Consider the following 20,000-nt stretch of genomic DNA (forward strand, 5'->3'; position numbering starts at 1 on the left):
CTGTTACAGACTTTTCCATTATCATAAAAAATAGAAATTTACATATCAATGGACACTTCAACAGAATTATACTCGTGAATATAAAAGCAGAATGAATTTTAATACCATAAGCTAAAAAGATTGTCGTAATGATTACTTTTGCTGAACTGTAAGGATTCTTCTATAGTGTGTTTCACTAGTTAGTACAAAGTTCCTATACTCTGATATTGTTAACCTTATTTTTCTCCATACTGTATCTATTCATGAGCTGTTGAAATTTTTGGTCGATATTTCGTAATTTTACTTGGATCACTCGAACGTCTAATTAAACACGCTAAGCCCCACTCTCCTTTCCTTGTTTTCTGACGTTACGGATTCGATATATATATATATATATATATATATATATATATATATATATATATATAGTATATATATATATATATATATATATGTGTGTATACATACACAACACTCGTGTATATATATAAAATATACATATATTATGTATATGCAGGACTTTCACGTAATACAAGGTACGAAAGTACTGTACTTAAGTTTTTCTCATTCGCTCCTCTGTGGTGATCCTGCAATATTGATATTTCTCCAGTTTTTCTAGCTTGACACCCTCCAAGGCCACCCTTTCTGAGGGAAAAGTGTATAACTTTTAAATAAAGAAATATATGAACTGAAATTTTTTCCCTCAGAAAGCGTGGCTCGGGATGGTATAAATATTCCTAACTGTGACTCGCCACAGCTGACTAACCATCTGGGTTTAAGAGACACGATAGGCTTTTCAGGGAAAAAAATCAGTCACGTTTATTCTGCTCGTCGCGTTCATCAGAAACCTGTTTTCAGTAGATACAATGAAGTCCTAATTACTCGCTTTCCTAAATCATATTGGACATACAAACCAATGTCATCTTTGAATTCTGATTTGAGGAAAAAAAACACAAAAAAAACAGAACGCCCTCCTTTCAGTGCAGAATTCGAACCTATGGCAAGTCCTTCTTAGGGAGAGGTTGCAAATACTCAGCACGATTTCAAGGTTGCAGGGTTATGTAAAGTATATCTACAAAATGTTATTAAACCATTTTTTTTATCTTCTCCGAAGTTGTTTGTAATTTCGTAATCATAATCACAATCACATTTCATCATAATTATGTTTTGGTGCACTTGTTATTACAAGATCAGTAAATAATGTTGAAAGTTAAGATTAAAGAAAGAAAACTTTTTTTTTTTTATTTTGTTGTTGTCACCATGGTGTTAAGTTTAGTACAGTGTGGGTTCGAATCCCGAGAAGGATGGAAGAACGTGTTTTTGTTTGTATGGTGTTTTTACGTTGCATGAAACCAGTGGTTATTCAGCAACGGGACCAATGGCTTTACGAGACTTGAGAACCACGTCGATAGTGAACTTCTACCACCAGAAATACACATCTCTAACCCTTCAGTTTAATGCCCGAGAATCGAACTCGCGGCCACCGAGGTGGCAGGCCAAGACCATACCGATCAAGCCACTAAGGCGCTTGGAAGGAAGAACTTCTTCACTTACTTCCCATACAGATCAAAGGCTTGCAGTGGTAAAAGCGTTTCCTAAATCTAAGAAATCGAGATGACTAGAGGCCACTGTTGTTATAAAAAAAAAATAAAAACGCGCACACGTGGGAACGGGTATAAGGCTTGCGACCGCATCCCAAAAAATTTACTAATTAAGTCACGAAGTCCATCGACGAGAATAAGATTTATATGCGACGAAAATGTTTGTAAAATTATATATCTTTACATCTCTTGTTGAAAGGTAAAGATGTATAATTTTATATATATATATATATATATATATAATATATATATATATATATATATATATATATATATATATATAAAGGGGGGTGACATTCAGCGCACATAATTAAAAATAAAAACACACGAAATATATGAAAACTTGAAATGGAAGGTCAGTTAAACTCAAATTGTCAATCACTCTTAAATACACTTAGGTACACACTTTAAAAACTAATAAGAGAAAACTCTAAATGAACTTGATAAAAAGATGAACTTCGTAAAAAAAAAAAAAAGAATTTCAAATGATCTTAGAAGGAAGAGCAGAAGGTGCGCCTCTCTCGGTTTGTTTGTTTGTATGGTGTTTTTAGTTGCATGGAACCAGTGGCTATTCAGCAACGGGACCAACGGCTTTACGTGACTTCCGATCCACGTCGAGAGTGAACTTCTATCACCAGAAATACACATCTCTCACTCCTCAACGGAATGGCCGAGAATCGAACCCGCGACCACCGAGGTGGAACGCTAATACCATACCAACTACGCCGCTGAGGCGCTCTCTGGGTGAAAGAGGAAAACATACTAGTAGATTACAGCATAAAAACGGAACAAAATTAAACGAACACTCGAATCACGCTATGAACAGGGGAACAGCCGATGATCGGCAATATATCGTAGGTTCCATTCTTTCGATATTCAGACATTTCAAGAGAAGCAGTTCTCCAGGTCCGTTGGCTTGGCCAATTATTTTGAAGTTTTTTGTTTAATTCTGTCCGCTTTTCTCTTCGTTTTTATGCTGTATTTATTTTTAGTGAGTTTTCTTCTTTCACTCAGAGAGGTTGCGCCTTCTGCTCTCCCTTCTAAGTTCATTTCAAATTCTTTTTTTATGAAGTTCAGCTTTTTATTAAGTTCAATTAGAATTTCTTTTACTGGCTTTTTTTAAATGTGTACACGTATTCAAGTGTGATTGATGATTTGAGTTTACCTGATTTTCCATTTTAACTTTCTTTTTTTTATATTTCGTGTTTATTTTTAATTATCTACAATGAATGGCGCCCCGTCCCCGCCCGCCCCCCTACTTTTATTTTTTACATTGTCTCCAAGGATGTCCTGATGATGTGACCACATGTCAAGAAAAGCGTTGACAATTAATGTATGCACTGGATTTGAATGTGTTCCTGCGCCCTTCCCCTACACACAAACACACATATATACATATATATATATATATATATATATATATATATATATATATATATATATATATATATATATATATATACTAGGTAACAAAGTGAATGCAGAAAAGACAATGTTCTCGACTAAGTTTAGCAAGCAATGAGGTCAGGGCCAAACGGGTAGCTTCTGATCCTAAACTGCACTTTCCACAATATTCCGACAGAGCTTAAGGTCATAGATATAATGAGAGCAGCAGTACATCATCTTTCTGTAATAAAGCTGTAATAAAGCAGAGGTGAGTAACTCCTGCATGTGCCTTGTACAATCATTTCCAGAATTGGGGTTGGTTTTGATTTCTTGTAACATGTGGCCCTTGAGCAATATCACAAAGTAGCCCATATCGGTGACAAAACTGAGGTCACGCCCATTTCTGCTCGTGTGACATTAGCTTAATAAACAAGGGTGATTTCAATTTCGCAATTATCTAAGAACAGTTATTAGCTGTTTGTGTAAAGTTTGAGATACTAGAGGACAGATTCTTATGACACAGCCTTCACTGACGACTTGACTGCGTACTCTGGAAGGTGTTGTAAAAGGCTCCACAAAGAACTGGTGGCAAAATAGAAGACGATCTTGCTCAGATAAAGTAGGATTCGTTGATAAAAACAGAATTCTTCGGAGGTCTCAGCCAAAGGTTATACCAACATAATACCATAATTAAGAAAAATAGCGGGAGGAGGCCCTCAAGAAGAGATTCCTTACTATGAAACTGCCCCAATGCTTTCATGATAAACATAGGTTCAAATATACACTTAAATTCTCGTCAAAAACTAACTTGGCGTCTCTTCAAGCTTCAGACAAAATAATTGTATTTACCTCTTTCAAACATGAAAATAAAACAAACGTAAATGTTTCAAGAGACAATGTATACAATTTTGTATTATTAGAGAGAATCTGAAATACCCTACTTTCCATCTCATAGAATTAGGAGGGAATACAGTTTATTCAAATGAAACCAACCATTAAACTGAGGTTTTGGCGCCATGCTTTTGAGAGAGAGAGAGAGAGAGAGAGAGAGAGAGAGAGAGAGAGAGAGATCCGGGTTGGAATGGGCAGGAAGCCCAAAATGAGACTGGTTCCGGAAACTATGGTAGCCCCAGGCCTTCGAAGATCAAAATGGTAAAAGCTGACAAGACCTTCCACCCTTAGGAAAAACTGTTTTCAACAAGCCTTAAAAAACCACGTGATTTTGGTATAAAACCCGCTCCGAGAACTCCTTAATTACCCAACTCATCGCCGCATTCTGAGAGTAAACGACTTCTCCAGACCTCAAAGATGGGACACGATTGGCAAGCGCTGAGAACCGAACATATGATATAGTACTAATATACCTTTTGCCTGTACACTGATAACTCACGTTTGTTATTTCTCTCTCTCTACCAACGGCAACAACCCATAACAGTGGACTGAAAACCAGTGTACCAAATTCATTAAGTCAAGAGAAGCATAAAAAGAGTAAAATGGCAGTGACGCCCTTGCCAAACTATTATTTTACCTTCTCGTTTTAAATATTGTATCGCCTACAGACTTCTAAGCGAAAGAAATACATTCACTTTTCATGGCGCATTAGGAGCAAACTGGCTAATTCACGCCTCTATACGAATAGCCAAATAGAAAACCAATAGTACCTCATGAATCCGATATTCTTTTGGAAGAAGGCAACATCCGATACTGACACATTTCTCTACATATCTGATGCACAAATGTATACATTTCAAGCATGAACAAATACATGCTGACATACATTTCACATATTTTCTTATTCTTAAATAAGTGATGTTACGGTAGAATAGCTACTGCAGCCAAAATAAAACATACTATACGGAACTTAGCTTGGGATTTCTTGAAATCTCCCTAGTCGCTCGACAGTAAGAAAATCTAAAATTAACTAGCTAATATGATACTACGCACAAGATAATGGCAACGCTTGTTCAAGAGGGGGAATAATGGGCACACGTGCTCGAAGATGTGTAGGTTCACAAGTATTATTATCTACAAGATTACGTTTTGTTACGCTAAGAAGAGAGTAACGGATATGACCCCTAGGACAGAACAGTTAAACAATATACGTACTTATTGTACCGTATGAGAGGATTACATCATTCAACTAGGTAAATTAAAGTGTCAAAAATGAGGCGTTCTATTCAGGTACAAATTCATTACTTCACTCCGTTTGAATGGGGATGTCTTATATGGATTCTTAGCTCTTTTTTTTTTTTTTTTTTTTTTTTACTGACGTTACTTTACATCCATTTCCACTTTGTCGGAATATGCCTATCGCTCTCTCTTTTTCTACAGGTGCCTTTTTAGTCAGTGTCTCGTTGTGTTTTATCATTTTTCTTTAACTAAGGACCCTGGAAAAAGGCTCCACTCTCTTCCATTTTCCTTCTTGTCTTATTTCTTCCTATTTCGGCAAGAGATGACCAAGGCAATTAAGTTGCCCGTCCCGACGACCTTTGCATGAAAAGGAAGGCAGAAAGCCTTATATGCTCTTTTTTTTTTAAGAAAACAAAAAATAATAAATGTTATTTCAGTCTATCTCTTCCATTCAAAACACTCTTAAAAAAAACTTCACGTTAGCATGAATCAAACTGCAGTGTTGCAGCTTCGAATCTTTATATCTCAAACTGGTTACACACAAAAATACAGGTTCTTTTCCGTTCTTTGTTACCATGAGCGCCTTTCAACTGAAACATCAAGGGCGAAGGTAAATGAAGAAATTCTCTCTCTCTCTCTCTCTCTCTCTCTCACTCTCTCTCTATCTCTCTCTCTTCTCTTCTTCTTCTCTCTCTCTCTACCTCTTCTCTAAATATAGTATATCTATATATATATATATATATAATAATATATAATATATTCTATATATAATATTATTATATTATATATAATTACTTGTGTTTATTAAATAAATAAGAGTAATATATATACATATACATTTATAATATACATACATAAACGCGCTGCATGTATGCAGGACAGAGTACGAATTACGTAACATGCCACGATGCAGAGTACCATGGAGATAGTGATTTGGCAAGGGGGTTGGGAGTTGGAGGGCCACTAGGAGAACGAGAGAGAGAAAGAGAAGAGAAGGAGAGGGAGAGATAGGAGAGAGAGAGAGAGAGAGAGAGAGAGAGAGAGAGAGAGGAGAGAGAGAGGGGGGGGGGTAAAATGATGAAACGAGGAAATCCATATCGACACAAATAAAATGAGGGCGAATCTTAACGAAATATATACGTGTGCAAAAAAAGGAACGAAAGCTTCATATGAATATGTACCTATCTTGTCTTCAGACATACAATAATACTTAGAAAATGGGGAAATGACGAGATTTAGAACTTTACACAAAAGCTTTGAATTAACATTTCATCTTGTATTCACCTTAGGGAAACATAAAAAGGAAATACGATCTCATCTCTACTAAAGGTAATGGTTAACAACACCAGAATCTTTCACAGTTACTGGAAACATTTCGCAGTCTACCAAAGACTATTGATCTCCTGCATAAATAACGGTACGTGTAGGTCACGTTCACGTGTAGCAGATGCTCACACTTGCATCTGCTAGTAATTCCGTCTCTCTAAACAATGGTATATAAATATTTTCCGTCTAGGTCGTTCCGCGTTTTCGTGGATACATTTTATAGATTATCCTAAAGAAAAGTATTCACAGACGGTATACGTTATTTTTTGTAAATAGAAATAATTGGATATATATTGAACATAAGCGCACACAACTTTATTTGCGACTCGATCAGGACATAACAGTACAGAGCTAGAGTGGTAGTATCACCCACTTCCTCAAATAAACGGGAAACTTGTTTCTTCAGCATTTTTTATCGCGATTTTCAGCGACCACTATCGAAGAAGAGATCCCGATTTACACATGACATTGAAAAACCTTGAAGGTAACAGTAACTTAAAGTTTGTACGTTCTTTCAACACATGAATTACGAATAAAAACACGAAACTTAGGTCCACTCAGAGTGTTTCTTGAAAGATAACAGTCTAAATCATAAGATCCCGCTATGGCAACAGCACAGACCGAGAGCACTCGACGCTTCAAGCTCCAAGAGCACTTCTCTCATGCAAGCACTTGCGCGTGGGGAAATGGATGGCCGAGGGCGAAGGCAAAAGCTGTGCTATCACTATGGAAGGTAGACAGCCACTAAACAGACTTCAGAAGACTAAACCAGCCTTGAGCGCCTCCTGTCACATTGGGCAACAGCCAACTGCTTTCACTGTCCGGACGGACTAGCCCACAACAGGAGCACCAACCACCGCCATCACTACCACCGCCAGCAACAGTAACAGCAGCGGCTGCAGGCAAACCCCAAGAGGAAGATCAAGTGCGAGCATTGAATGACCTTGAAAATTATAAAGACCGAGGTGCTCATTAATTCTGACCATTTTCTAAAGTAATCATCATATTTCCCTGGGGCTCCTTCAGCAATTTTTAACATGTGGTACTCGACTACTTTTGCTAACAGATGTATTACCGTTACCAGTTTCCAGTTTGAAACCATTTCGGAAAAATGGCCTTTGTTCTCGAATAAAATACATTCTAGGTCACGCATTTGGCAAGAGTAGGCATATAAGGGGTGCCCTCTATTGTATGGTCCCGCTGTCACGTAAACTTTCACAATGAAATTGCAACAGGACTTTCACTGCCTACAAGAAGGATAGAAATAAGGGAAGAGGAGGGAGGCAAGATATTGTGACACTCCAGTACCTTGGACAGGGCCTTGAGTTGACACTTGAAATGGGGCTACAGATTTCAGGTGTATCTCTCTCTCTCCCCCTCTCGCGCCACGTCAACAGATAAAGGACATCCTGATAAGAGATGCAGCTTCCCAGAAGATGCTGGCGCTTTCGTTTTCCTCTGAGAACTTTCCAAGTTATTGTTCTTGACATGAAGGCGACGACGACGGGGAGAGAGAGAGAGAGAGAGAGAGAGAGAGAGAGAGAGAGAGAGAGAGAGAGAGAGAGAGAGCCATTTCGCGAGTTCTGTCTAGACTGCTTGGCAACCTTCATTGCACTAACCATTCCTGTTCTTCCTTCCTGTTCACCTCTGAACCCTCATATCACGGTATCAAGCTCATATGTTCTTCCACTGTTTCCCAGTATTCTCCTGGCCGATGATCATATTCACAAAATTTTATTGCAATCTGTAAACGAGTTCATACGATACAAAAATGCTATCATATACACTGTAAGAACTAACACTTCCAAAATGAACAATAGCTTACTGAATTATTACCTACTAAAATTCATGTTTAGGAAAAATAAGATGAGCTACCAGGCACAGCATCCTTCAGCAAATCTAATTAACACGGTGACCAAAATATTCTATAGCAATTCGCTTAAAAATTGTGCTCCATTTGCGTTTTCTTTCACCAGCTGCAAACAGCTACTGTCTTCTGTAAATGAACATCAGTGACACACACACACACACAAACACACACACACACACACACAGACAAGGCCTGGATCCATAACCAACTTGGATTTTACAGCAAATTAATCAATTACTACAAAAACATTCTCAATCTTGTAGCAAAAATTCGCGATAACCGGTTCAATTGTTTTCCCGTAATTTTGCTACTGTCACCAAAACACCTGAATTCTTTGTTAGACGTAATATTCTAAAACACCACGATTGGAGAACAACGCGAATTTAATCATCTCTATGTAACTAAAGGTCCTTTGCATATCCACATATTTCAAATGTGTACCAAGGATAATTCTGCGTTATCGTCGTCCAGCCCAGGATAACTCTCTTAGTATACAGAATGACCTCGTCTCCACGCTCTCTTACATTACCGGTTTGTAACAGCATGGGTACTTCGGTAAAACAAATAAAGCTCTTACTAAGTATATCGCGTCACGATCCCTTGTATAAAGTATTATTGCAGAGCGGCAATACTTACTTCAAATACCAATCACAGAAATACCTTTGAACATTTTAAATGTGATGCAAACATTCATGAGAAAATGAAGACAAAAGGTTGAAAAATTGTTCCAAATAGGGAATATTAAGTAATGATCAAGTGGCTGCAAGATGCATCAAGGTTAAGCCAAAGAAAACGGACGGAACAGCGTAAGGTGAAGTTCTGCTCTAAAGCTTACATATATATATAGGTCTAGCGTTTCCAAGGGCATCTTTTCTAAGGCTGCATATTGCACACCCTTTATCGATTTGATTTTCATAATCAAACAAATGTTCCTTCAAGATCCAGCTTCTCAATGGCCTGGTGTCCTGATATTTCATAAGGACCTGCTTTCTCCATGAACTTTAGGTCTGATGGTCTACTGCTCTCATTTGGCCGAACTCCAAAGATTTTACAAGGTCCACCATCCAATGGAAAACTTTTCCATCTACTCAAGTCAGAATTGTATAGATTAATTAAGCTCCTCTATCAAGAACTATTCAGTTTATATCTACGACTGGCTGGTTAATACCAGAGAACTACTTTGAATGATCTCTCGTTCTTACAATATTTTATAACGTGACTAACTCTTATGAATCATGAGACGCACTGCACATCATTGCCACAACATTGACTTACTATGTAAAACCGGTCTTGAGAAAAAAAAAAAAAAAAAAAAAAAACACGTGGGGTGGGTGGGTGATGAACGGATAGACATTAACGCAAAATTTTCCTTTTAATGAATGAACTGTAATTATACTGCTGACTTGTGTACACACACACACACAAATCTTCAAGGGAACGATTTACGGGAAGGTTTGAAGGTTTAAAAATATCTGAAGCTTTCATAGACTATGAGCAAGTAGAGTGGACATCCAAGAAACCTTCATCACTTTCCCATTAATATCAACATAACAGGATTTCTAAACTCCTAACTAAATGAGAGAGACGAAATTGCGAATTCTCGGATGGTTATTGTGAACCTAGATGTTCTAAGCATAACCTTTACATCTAAATGACCCAGTCGTCCCCCCGCTCCCCAACCTGACCCCCCCCTTTAAAAAAAAAAAACAAAAAAAACAGTGAATGAGACTACTCCAATATTCTGATGTACCGTATATACCCTCCTATTTTATCTCTTTCCCATCGGCATTATTTTTAGCAAAATACTGGGAAGCTGGTTATGTTCTATCAACCCTTTAACCAGTAAACTACTTCCAGTCAGAAGACAATTGTACACGCGCTCGATATAAAAACAAAGACCTACAAATAGTGGACAAGAATACGAGCCAATCCTTAAACATGCCCAAGAATCAAAAAAGGGTATTAAGGGAGTTAGCTTTGTATTAAAAAAAAATTCTATTTTACTTATGGTTTCCCATTTACGTTTTTTCCCACAAACAACACGTGGCTGTCAATTAATATACTGAACTACACATTCTGACAAGAACAACACGAAAACTGACTACATTCCGTAACTAGACTCTGATCCAGACTCTCACCCATATACGAATAATCCGTTCATCAGCTGTCATGTAATCAGGTCAAAAGAAACAGACAAGGAAGCACAAAAATAAAAAATGGACGTACATTCATAAAACATGATTGTGTTTACACTGATTTTTAAGATATAAGCAGAGAACTGCTGGCCAGATTCCCAATTGTGTACGGATTTCTAATCATACAGAAGGCAAATGCTCCGTTACAAGACACCAAAGAACGAACATTAAAACCAGAGGATCGCTAATAATAGTGGAAAGCTAAAATTCAACGAATCAAGTATGAAATCATGCCCAGCTAGTTGCAAATCTTGCACCACAATGATGAAATCATCCGGCAACTCTAGACAAAGCGCGTTGCTCAACAAGTTTTCCTTCCATTCTTACCGTACATTATATATATTGTTGAACACACACACACACACACATACGCACACGAATATATCACTTATAAGTATGTATGTATGTATGAATATATATGTATATATATACACGAGTATACCATATATATATATATCTATATATATATATATATAATATATATATATACACACACACACACACACACACACACACACACACACACACATATATATATATATATATATATATATATATATATATATATATATATATATATATAATATATAGCCCATCATTCCAAAAGTACATACTGGCAAAATGACGGTTATTTAAAGCTCAACAAAGCTTTATTTAAGCTTTGTTTTCCCTTTATTTAAGCACTCAACAGGCTCACTGATTCTTATACTTTGGAGAATCAAGCGCATTACAAGACTTGTCATGTTCCTTTTTTCTTATGTCACATATAGAATATATTAAGAATATCAGTGGACTCCGTTTTACTTTTAAAATGTATAATACATCTAATTTCCACTCCTTCATAGCTGGAGGAGTACATTTGTCGGAAAATACGATTTCTCACTGACTGCAGATGTTCGACATTGTAAGATCTATAACATTCATCAAATTATATCGGACAAAAGTTTTGCCTCCCTTCCCCAATAAAATAAATACAATAGAACAAAACTTAGCTGGAGTGAAATATCCGTACCCCTATAGTAGTTTCAACGTGCGATAGGAATTATAGATTTATCCAATTGTTAAAAAAACAGAAATATCTCCCATTGCTCTCGCTGAAAAGCGGTTCTCAGCCGGGGAATTCTATGAACAAGAGCCTAATCAATTTTGAAGTGAACGTCAAACCAAAGACCAATATTACTGCAGAATCGTTAATCAAAACTTATTTGATTCAGGAAAGTCTTCATTAATGAAGTGATTGATGATTCCCAGTCATGATCCAACTGGAACAAACAAATGGAGGAAATAATAAAAACTTACAAGGATAACCCAATGAGATAAATGGATCTGGGAGAGGCTGATGATCCAGTTTGCGATAACTAATTAGATAAATTGAAAAAAGTTCGCAGAACAACAACTTGACGTAAACAATCGCGGAAAATTTACCAAATTATACACTGATGTCCTTGTGTCAGATATACCATTTGTAAAGGTGGGAGAGAATATTCTTACTACCCTATTGCTGCTACAAAGAACGTTTACAGGAAAGTAACATTATCTATAAATAAATTTCAAAGCATATGTTACAGATTCCGTCCATATAAAAATATAAGGGCATAACCACGCTTTGTAACTGGACACTGGAAAAGAAACTGCAGCCACAACACTAAATCATTTGTAAATTCTATTTAAAACCTCCCCAGATCTGTCTCACATTTCATAACTGGTTCCATCATTAGGACTTCGGTATCCCAAAGGTCGCCTTTCAGGCTTTGGTTACATTTCTGAAATTATATTACCTTAAAAAATAGTGAAATAAAATCTTGAGAGAAATGAAGCACTTGTGTTTGGTGAGTCCAAAATCTACAGGAGACGAACGAGAACACTTTCCCAACCACTTCTACTCTATGTAAAACAAATAAATAAATATCTAAGTAAATATAATAATAATAAAATCCAATGATAGCTTAGGTGCTTCTGACTAAAATGAGTAAAAAGACGCAAATCACAACTGCAGCACAAGAAACTTAGAACTTCGCTCCAGGAAAAGTTCACCTTGACCGCTCTTCTTTTCTTTCTGGCTCCTCCAAATGAACGAGCGATGATTTTGCCAGAAATGTTTCACAAAACGGTTAATATTGCATAACAAGCACACACGCTCCGCAAGCATGGAAGAGCATGGCTGCATTCGATCGTGACGCCCAGCATGACTGCGACGCATGCAAGCAGAACGGAGAAAATGGGAGATGGGGAGATTAACCCCCAATGGGGAGAGGGAGAGGGGAGGGAGAGAAGAGAGGGGGGGGGGGGAGGGGAACAAGGAGGGTTTTTCGTCATTGACAATGACCAAGTTTTTATAAGTAGGTCATCCACCTTGGGCTGCATTTCCTCAGTTCAACATCGTCACCATCAATTTTCCTCAGCCCTTCGTCATCATCATCATCATCATCATCATCATCATCATCATCATCAATTTTCCCTTCGACCGATGCAGTCGCTTTGGTCTACTGTGCATGTGATCGTGGCCATTGTGACGTCAGGTAACGAAAATATCACTCGCCTGAGCCTAATTTGGGAAGGACCGATATAAAAAGGCCAAGCATAATCTACAGGAAGGTACGTATGTACATCCGACGATCCTTTCTTGTCAGCAAAGAGCGATTGGACGGGGAACCTCTTTTACAGGCCAGTCAGGAAGGAAAGGGAAACAAGCAAGATATAAAGTTAAGGTAAGCCGACTCTTGCGAGGTGAAAGACGTGACCTAGTAATGTATTACAGTAACATCGTGATCCTACGATTCTCCAGGGCAATTCTTCAACGAACCTCGATTTTTCATTGTAATTCGCCAAGATTTTTGAATAAAGGATAATTAGGGACACGGCTAGCTCTACGGAGAGTCAATGCTTAAATGCTAAAAATGCCGAAATGAAACTTCGTATACATTTACAACTTCATTTCTTGATGGTGAACCCTAGTTTATACTTGAGTTCTCTTATGCATATCAGACGTCTTGACGCCCATCAAAACGTGTAATTGAGGCCCGTTATACATAACACAGGGACCGTTATCCAAAGCAATTATAGATGTAGAGGGAGCTTGGTACAGGCAGACGATTTATTTAATGATCAGTCTGATAGCCTAGTCTGTGCTCACGAGAGAGAGAGAGAGAGAGAGAGAGAGAGAGAGAGAGAGAGTAAAAACCTTAAACAAACGCTCAATCAGCCTAAGACCTTCCAAAGTTTTACTTTTACTCTCTCACTTTCCAGAGGAAGACTGGAGGAAGGAGGAGGAGGAGGAGGAGGAGGAGGAGAACGGATAACCATATAGTTGAAGAAAGGTTTTGGTGATGGGGAGGCGAAGAAGGGAGGAAGAGAGGGGGCGGGGCGGGGGCGTAAGAGGCCACATGTAATGAATGGATTTATGCGAACACTGACGGGGAGGTAAAGGCTACAGCTACAGCAGACGGGGATCCATGGATACAAGGGCACGAGACTTAAGTGCAGACTGGGTAATTAGTGAGGTTATCAGATCCGAGAGGGAGAGAGAAAGAGCGAGGCTACGAAACCGAAGATGATTAATGAAGAGTCATCATGATCAGCATCAGTACCATTAAAATTAGAATGATCATATCATACAATTTCATTATGTACAAGTACATGCTGGTAAGCTAATGAGATTATTAGTTCAGAGAGAGAGAGAGAGAGAGAGAGAGAGAGAGAGAGAGAGAGAGGAGAGAGAGAGAGAGAGAGAGAGAGAGAGAGAGAGAGAATTATTAGCTCACAGAGAGAAATCAGTCGACAAAAGCGAAGAGGATTAGTTAAGAGTCATTAATTTAAACGTCATTATCACCACAATGAGAAGTGTTGTTATTCGCAAGATCATGACATACAATTACTTTCACCTCATCATCACAAAGATTACAGACTGTAAAGATGATAATATCACTGGTTGAGAAAGAGAGAAAGAAAAAGACGCCAAATAATGAGGAATATTGATTACTGTTACCACCATTAACATCGCTGTCGACAACGTGAGCATTATTGTTACAAATTAAAAACGGACACGTTATATGTATAAAGGCTGGCATAAACTATCAAGTTTGTCAGCTGAGAGGAGAGGGAGAATTCGAGGAAACAGAAGGTACAGGATTCACCACCATTCCATTAACCCCATTATTAGCATTGGTCATATCAAAATTAGCGTCACTGTTGTTTTACCTGTTATCATCCATGACCACCACGCACGCGCAATGGTGCCAAGACCTCGCCGTAACCACACACTCAACCCAGACCTTCTTCATTCATTGCCATGTGATCGTTTCAAGACTGGATCTATTTTTAACCTAGTAACCTCAATAGAACAACCCCACCACCCCACCCCAACTCCATCCTCCATCGCACACACACATACAAACACACACACACGAACCCTTTTTACCAGAGAAGAATATTGTTCAGGTCAATTACCATTCTCTCCTTGTTTCATTTCTCATTTTTTGTGATATTCTATAACTTCTGAAGAAAACATTGATAAACGTTTCCTTTTCTTTTATTTTAGTCCGGAGAAATGTTCAAGAATCTACGAAATAACTGTATCACAAGTAATACGTATGTAAAGGATAGACAGTGACAAGTATCTGCCTGCATTCACTTTTAAAATAAAGGACTTTATTCACTTTTATGACCGAATGACGGAGCGAAGTACCAATAAAATCAACCACTTTGTAAATTTTGGCAAAAATGCCCATTCTAGAATGGGTCGACATCGAAGAAGGAGCGCGGATCACGTGTTAGTTATGAATAAATATATGAGAAGCTTCAACATATAATGAGAAAAGTTGTATGTGTTACATACACACAGACAAAGAATGCTTATGGCAAGCCTCCTTTTTCTGAAGGAATGAGAGATAATAAAATGACTACGACAATTAAAACTGATTCACTTATTTCAGCCGTTCTTAGCAGGTCTATACTAATTCAATCACAGATGCCAAACCCGCAACTGCATTGTTCCTTGTAGGATCACACGAGATTTCTGGAAACTAGGCTCAAGAATTAAACGCTGGAGAGAAGAAAACGGGGGTTCTTATTTCTCTTTTTATACCCTGTTAGGTGTCGTTTCTCAAAATCAGACGCAATCATTAATTGCTAAAGGATTTAGAATATTACTTGGGTTATTTTGTAAAATAAATTACAATTACTTCCAACCATAATCCATGTCCAAGGTCTTATCACCACAGTGACACCTGACTGGGATGACTAACATTCTTGCTATTCATAGCTCTATCATTATTTTTTCCCCTTCCTTCATGGACCTTCATCCTACTGATGACCTCGTTTATACTCTCTTATCTTACTACCAGGGTCCGTTTTCCTTAGCGGTTGGCGTTTCTACTCTTGGAAACGTATGCTGCCCATACGAAAATTCGAAACTTCCCTCCTACCTCACGTTTCTCACGATTTAGGTGAAATTCTCTTACAACCCTCACTGACGCATCAAGTACATCTCATTTACACAAACACGGAAGAGATTCAATTGAAAAACAAGCAAAAAATGCGCCAAAAAAAAGGCGCAAACGAGTTTTATGTACATCATAATATAAATAAGTCCACCGAAAATAGATCTATCTTTCGGTGGTCTTGGTGTAATGCTTATGAGCCGCGGCCCATGAAACATTAATCATGGTCCGGTGGTGGCCTGTTCTATAAAGTTGCCAGACGCACAATTATGGTTAACTCTAACCTTAAATAAAATAAACACTACTGAGGCTAGAGGACTGCAATTTGTTAAGTTTAATGTATGGATGGTGGATGATCAACATACCAATTTGCAGCTCTCTAGCATCAGTAGTTTTTAAGATCTGAGGGCGGATAGATGATGTGCGGACAAAATGAGTGCGGTCGGACAGACAAAACCATCTGCATAATTTTCTTTTACTGAAACAAAAATATGAGAAGACTGCCTCTTTCCGTGCGTTGTATTTTCGGTTACATTCTGTTTTAGTGATAATTTGAACATATGCAACCAAAATAAAAAGAAAAAGTCTTTACCTTGATCAAATAATAAATCAAAGGACTAACTTTACACATGGCGTACTTTTACTTCATAGTTACTGCGGCAGGTAAAAGTGCTCCCAGCGACCAAAAATGATGATACATTGCTTGTTAAGACCTTCATAATCAACTCCTGGAGAATTAAAAAAAAAAAAAAAAAAAAAAAACTTACGAACTTACGGGTACATCTGAGTATATACTATACCTGTTTTTAAAAGCACGTGGATATAAAAAATGTATATTTATTATGGAAAAATGAAATGAATTCTAAACGAATTCAAGCAACTCTGAACAAACTACAGCAAAGAAAGAATTACTGGTCATCGAGATAAAAAAAAAATCAAAAGATGGTTGTTTTGTTATACATGGTAAAAATGGTAACATACAATATACAAAAAATTTAATCAACAACGAGCGATACAGACAATAGCATCAACTTACGCATAGAAATACTGACCCTTTAGAAGAAATCTTTCGATGTTTAAACCATAAATCTTCCTTCACTGGCCTCAGAAAATAAAGATGGTTTTAAACATAGTCAAAAGTAGTCCCAAGAATCAGGTTTTAAATTATGATCTGTAAAAAGTTCCACTGCAATGCAAGAATACAACGTGGAAGCTTTATACGTAAAAACGCATGAATGAACATTTTTCTACAACAGCCTACAGAACTGGACGTGCAACTATTTACACGCGCGCGCGCACGCACACACACACACACGCGTTTCTCCCGATAAAAGGGTGGTTGCTACCACTCCACCATATTAAATCAAGGATGAAAATCCTGTGCTTGAAAACTGCTGGAAATTTATCCGTTACATATGTTCACACTTGAGGTTCAGCAGCACGTCAAAACTTTCCAAGCGCACTGCACCACTCACCTTCATGTATAAATCAATAAATAATAAGACCCTTCAGACCTAACGTCTCCGACACGCCATCCAACGGACACTTTCCTTGTTTCCCTCTCCAAAGTCCTCCCAAAACGAAACTAGGCCAACGATAAAACTCCGACTCTTGTTGCAATGAAGTTAATATTCTTCGCAGTTTTCCATTTCTCGTCCCTTCAACCCTTTTAACTATACTTTTTTCATATATCCGCCTTTTTTATTTTTAATCGCATTCAACTTCCACACTCCTTCTCCACAAAGAAGAAAAGGCCAAATAATCACTGAAAACAATTAGTTTTTTAAAACGAAATAAAAAAAAATTCCTCTTTCCTTCTCACTGTTACCGAGGTGCAGCTGTATTCCTGGCTTCTCCTACTTTGTCAGTTATCCTTATCCTTTCACATTCGTGCTGGCAGTTGTTCAACTTCCTTACTTTCATTCATCCAGAAATACTTTCATTTGTCTTATAATGTTACTTTTATTGCAGACAAAACAAAAAATTCTCGAAGACTAGCTGTAAAACATAAGTGGAAAGTACGTAAAATAAATGAAACTGCGTCTCAGGAAATCAAGCAACGTTAATTAAAAAGCGTGAAATACTCTAGCGCAAAAAAAAAAAAAAAAAAAAAAAAAAATTGAAAAGAAAAAATGTCTTCCTGAAATTACAAGTTACTTTACAGACATAAAACAAACCAAAAAAACACGCTTCACAGATGAACGTTTCACTTTGATAAAAAAAAGAAAATAAAAAAAAAATAAAAAATAAACATAAAAGTCTCCTGCAATAAATTTCTACCAAAGGTGCAGGTGACGATAAATATTTCGAATTTCCTGCTGAAAATTGCAAGCGTAAGATTCTATTTTTATATTTTTTTTTAACATACGGCGCTCAAACTAATTACTAAATTTTCATTCTTACTCTCCCTCCCTTTACCTCTTATGACGGATAAGGTTCCACGCCGCTAAAAAGAGTTAAAATCACTAGATTAAAACAGAGAGAGAGAGAGAGAGAGAGAGAGAGAGAGAGAAGGGGCCAGACATATAAGGCTGTCGCGTTTTCTATTTTGATAGCAATATCCAAGGAGGAAGAACACGATATAAGAATGGACAAAAATTATACTCTTGAATAAATATTAAATTCTGTTAAATCACTTCTGGAACATCGTAAAAAATATACACGAAATAAAAGATTACTGTAATGATATGGTAACCATCGAAAATATTTCCGTAAGCCATATAATACACTTTATTGTCCCACTAAATGGAGCAGTATCCTTTGAAGGTTAATATGGCACTCTAATGTTATTTCCAAACCGAAATAAATTCCAATGTGCAAGTCAAGGTAGCTATCAATTATTGTTATTATATTACATTCATATTAAATAACCACAACTTGGATACTACACCAAAGTAACTAAGAAGGGCAGATTATTTTTTCGTAATTTGGACGGATGAACATTTTCCGTCAGTAAAAATGTAAAGCTACTATGACGGATACAAACTTTCAAAGTCACGAGGGTGAACACAAATTCTCAAAGTCAGAAGAGAGACAATTTTCACAGTCAAATGGACGAAGACAAATTTTCAGACACTAAAACGTGCACAAATTTTCCGTCACCATAAAAACGAGAATTTCAAATTGACAAGGGCTTACACAAATTTTCAAATTTCAAAGGCAAACATAATTTTTCAATCACTTGGGCATACACAAATTTTCGAATCACCAGAACCAACATTTTTCGAAGTTGTCATAATCAACAATTTTCGAAGTGTCCAGAACCAACAATTTTCGAAGTCGCCATAATCAACAATTTTCGAAGTCGCCATAATCAACAATGTTCGAAGTCACAAGGACGAATAGAAGTTTTTCAAAGTCACTAAGCCGCGCACATTCTCAGTCACAAAGACGAACAGAAATCTCCAGTCATAAGGGCAAACGAACAAAAATTTTCATTCAAAAGGGCGGGAACAAATGTTCATAAAGAAGTATAAATAAAATCACCAACTTTGTGCACTTCGGTAATTTCACGCACATCTGCCTTGACGGTAAAACAAAAAAAGTATATCAATAAATAATTCGTTACTTAAGGTCAATCGTGATGGCTAAAATAAAGTTTCAAAGACTTATCACAAAACCTCTTGAAAAGAAATATTAAATTAAAAGCAATGTGTATGATTGTTTTAATATCCAATTCGCTCTACCTCGGAATTAATATATTTTCATATATGTCAACCGAAGGGGAATTTTTTAGTTGATGATAATAATTTCGTCCTCTCGTGGGATTCGAACCAGCGCACAGAGGAGAAATCAGGACTGGTTCCGAATCCACGAGAGGACGAAATTATTATCAACTAAAAAATTTTCCCCTTCGGTTAATAGGTAGAGCGAATTGGATATTAAAGGACATTTGTAGCTTATTGCAATGTATATGAATAACGGTGATGTGATAAAAATTCATATATTCATATATATATATATATATATTATAATATATATATATATATATACTATATATGTGTTATATATATATATATATATATATATATATATATATATATATATATATATATATATACTATATATATATATA

At 37.0% G+C, this 20,000-nt stretch overlaps 1 protein-coding gene across 9 annotated transcripts in view; it reads right to left on the reverse strand.

The window, feature by feature from the left end:
* Nucleotides 1-20,000, reverse strand: part of LOC135201380 (solute carrier organic anion transporter family member 74D-like) — a 381,276-nt gene that overhangs the window by 113,111 nt on the left and 248,165 nt on the right. Inside the window, exon 1 of one of the 9 annotated variants that reach the window (XM_064230235.1) lies at nucleotides 7,099-7,210. The exons of 7 other annotated variants lie outside the window; for them this stretch is intronic. The gene's annotated coding sequence lies outside the window, so the exon portion shown is untranslated. Of the gene's footprint in view, nucleotides 1-7,043; nucleotides 7,211-20,000 lie in introns of those variants that run through there. One more of the 9 variants, XM_064230238.1, reaches the window with a different exon arrangement.

Source organism: Macrobrachium nipponense, chromosome 28 (assembly GCF_015104395.2).
Source record: "Macrobrachium nipponense isolate FS-2020 chromosome 28, ASM1510439v2, whole genome shotgun sequence".
Lineage (NCBI taxonomy): Eukaryota > Metazoa > Arthropoda > Malacostraca > Decapoda > Palaemonidae > Macrobrachium > Macrobrachium nipponense.